The sequence below is a fragment of the Aythya ferina genome (assembly GCF_964211825.1).
Source record: "Aythya ferina genome assembly, chromosome: 3".
Lineage (NCBI taxonomy): Eukaryota > Metazoa > Chordata > Aves > Anseriformes > Anatidae > Aythya > Aythya ferina.
In genome coordinates, this window is record NC_140298.1 from 6,277,685 (window position 1) to 6,281,599 (window position 3,915).

The following is a 3,915-nucleotide window of genomic DNA, read 5'->3' on the forward strand; positions in this document are numbered from 1 at the left end:
TCACAGTTTACACCTTTGCAAATCCAGCAGGACTTTCTGGAGCTGTGCAAAGAACCAGATCAGAAAATCATCACGCTAAGAAGGTGAATACCTCCTCTCTGTCAAGCTGAGTCATTAACATAATGGATTATACTGTCTGCACCTAAACATTTTTGTAGATCTGAAGTTGAAAACACACAAATGGATATTTCTTCTTGCTAATCTGGAGTGATCCCCAGGGTTCAGAAGCTTGCCGTGTGTATTCAGAACCATTTTAAACTATAGAGTGTGTTGGTCACCAGGGACCAAGCTCTACTGAGAACAGTACGTAGCAAAAGACAGTTCAGTAACATATATCAACTAAACACGACAAGGTGAGCACAGCTGGCTTTTTCCACACTATATAAAAACTGAAACTGCGTAAGCAAGCTGGTTATCTCATGGGAACAGGCTTTAGTTAAATGTCTTGCATTTCACTGTCCTTGCTAACCAAAGTCAAAGCAATAATAGCTGGAAAACAAACAAACAAACCCTGAAGCATTTATACAATTCAGTAAAAGACAATCACTTCAAGTCTGGTTAGTGGTTCAAATTAATTCTTACTCAATACAAAAGCTTTGGGCATTTTGATTTTTTCTTCTCCAGTTTCCAAGTATTTCTCCTGAAGAAAAAAAAACACTCCTCATACACAGTTTAGATTTATGCCTTTCACTCCATCTTTACAGTTTTTTCATCTGGTCTCAGCTGCTTTATTATTTCTTCGTGTTGATTTTGCCATCCAGCAGTAGGTGAATAAAACAGTTTACAATGGTGATTACCATCTGAAAACTAACAGTCTAGAAGAGAAAAACATCTTCCTCAGGTTGATGCAAGTCCACCCCCTTCCTCACAGATTTCTGCAGTGCTTTCCCAGTGCAAGGAGAAGCAATTTGTTTGTTTGTTTGTTTGAGCTATAATGTTATGCAGGTATGAAGTGGCCCACAAGCACAGGATAAAAGCAAGTGAGCAATTACAGTCCGTGTGTGAGATTCAGACCTATTTCAGGCACAAGTAATCACCGATGCTTCTCTTGCTCACTCCCAGTGAGCTAATTTGTGGATTTTTCTGATGTGATAAAAATCAAAACGAGCATCACCCACTCCTAAATGGCGACACCTTCCTAGCAGCTGTCTGCCAGAGAACCCCACTGACATCCCACGTGAAACTGGGAAACATTACAGTCATCTTTCAAGTGCCAGCACTTAAAAGCTAATTAGAGCCCCTGAGCAGACAAACACTTTGTCTAGATTTTAAATCAGTGGAAGCAGAAGTGAAGAAGTGATGGCAGCAGGCTGCAGCTTTCACTTTTGGAGGAGGGAGGCGTTTACAGAGTCAACCCTCCAACTCCTTTTCCTGCAGCAGTAAGCACAGCATCAGGGCACGATGTGCCTCAGCAGCACCGTGAGAAATGTTGGTAGATGGAAACCAAAGGTGCCAAACCACCTCCCAGGGAGCACTCAGCTCTTCAGCAGGCCATGTTTCTACACGGGAAATATCTCCACGTTCCCCGCAGGCTCCTCGCACATTTGCTGTGTTATTTGCCCATCTCTGCTTATGCCATAAATCTGACAGGGTAGCTGCTGTCTCTCAAGGTGTGTTAGCACAGAACTTGGCTTTTCATCTCAGTCGAGGCTTTTAGCTGCTGCTGTAGGACAAATGGCAACAGATAACCATAACACAGATCCCTCACGGTCTCAGCAACAATCACCTGTCTAGAAGATTAGAGTTTCAGATGTCTCCGCTGAAATTCTTCTCTTCCCTTGTTTCTACATGACTTGCAAGAACTTGTGCCCAAAGAGAAGTAATCAAGAATGGTTCATTTTCTTTTGAAGGAATAGCTGGCTAAAATCCATTTAATCCAAGCTTTTGTGGTTAGCTCTAGTTTGCAGAACCTTGCATAGTGGCACGGCTTTTGGTCTGTTACAGTAACAGATAATTAATCAAAGTAACAGGCAAACCTGGGGAATTGGGGAAATTCATACGCATTTCCTCTACGATACTTCTATTGTGCTGAAAGACAGGTAGAAAACACCTTCCACTTGTTCTCTCTGAGCCACCAACTCCATCATTACATCGAGTGAGTTAAAAGGTGACTGAAACCATTATTATGGGTACACATAGGAGTGTTCTTGAAAAGCACCCTTCAAGTCTCTTTAATGATTCTACCCAGTAAGTCACTTGCAAAATGTACTTTAAAACCTTTCTGTGAATTCAGGAGTCACAAACAGGACAGGACTATCAGTCCTGAGGTGTGAGATGCACAGAGCAGATACTGGAAAAGCAGAACTTTTAGAAACCCTCATGCTACCTATTTCCCAGCAGCCCCTCCTCTCCCATCCCCTTCAGAAAATGTTAATCTCGGGGCTCACTCAGCCTCTCAATTCTCAAACTGTGAGCAAAGGAGATGCCCCACAGTTTGGGAAACCATCAAGCAGAACCTGAAGAGGAAATGCTGGGAGCAGATGACAGGTCCTGTGCCCCTTTAGCATCCCCCAAAGTAGAGGGACACTCATGGGTACCCTGCGGTCCACGAAGTGCTCCCTGGGGAGCCTCCTGGCTGTGGAGGACATGAGAAGCACAATATTAGTAGTGGAGAAGAAGTTACCTACGAGGAAGACTGTATCTGGGTGATGCATCTTGATGTCAGGAAGACAAGCTGATGAGAAAGCCGTGAATGAAAACGGAGTGACTGGTGTGGGTAGAAATGTGGTACTACTGCCCTGCTGCACCACTCCCAGCTCTCACAACAGGCATCTCAGCAGAATCATAGGCTTTTGCTACATCCCCCTGCAGGCTGGCAGTCTGCTCAGCACCAAGAGAAATTCGGCAATAATAATCCAACACAGAACAAAGCAGATAAATAGCAGATAAAAGAGGTCAAAGTGAAGGCCTGCATCGGTCAATACCCTCTAACTGTGAACACAGAGGTGGGCTGCTCTCTGTCCTCTTTATTGTTGTTATTTGTTGTCCCCTGGTACCTGCTACTTTTTACCTTGTTATTTTACTTTCTCTTTTTGCACTTTCCTGCCCCAGAAGACTTCATTTGTTCCTGCAGCTCATGCTTGGCCATATAAGGAGGATCCAGCAAGGACCGCAGACCAGAAGGAAGAGCACAGGAAGGGAGCAAAGAGAGTTTTCCACAGGGGATTACATCTGAACCACACCTTGCCTTTGTTTGCAGAATCTGGGTTTACTCTCTCTTGAGCTGCAGAGTTTTCCTGCTGTGCATTAAGACAAGTGTAAATACAGACTGCTAACCACAACCTGAATCTATAATGAATGACTCCTGAAACTGTTCAGAGATACTCCATGAATATTTTAGCTAGAAATAGTTAATAACTCAGCCTACAAATGCAGTATACCTGGAGATGTCTGCTACACGAGCAGAAAGCAGGCACAGTGTGGTAAATGAACCCAACACTTGTCTCGGTTTTCCAGATAATTCCTAAACTTTCTTTGTAACTTCTGAACATGTGAAATGAGGCCAATGGCAGAAATAGTAGTTAAGAGAAGTGGAAAAGAGATAAGTGGAAAACCTGTCCTCGTATCTTCACAACCAAGGAATTTATAAAAAAGCTTGGAAGAAACTGCTAACATTTCTTTAACAATGTCATGGAGGAAAATAAAATACCAGGGACTGAGGCAATTCTGAAACTCTTCTTGGGAATTACAGCTGTGCTGTGTGTCTGGAAAGGAGAGCGCTTCAGGGCACAAAGCTGTTGCTTTCCTGCAGTCTCAGGCACCCACATGTTCAGCGTGACACAGCTTGAAGTAATCTGCAGAAAGAGAGCTAAAATGATTAAAGCCTTATTTTAGTCCTTCATAAACATATCTATGGTCATGGAAAAATAAATGGTCTATCACTGCTTTTTCCTCTGCTCCCACTCATTTCAGTGG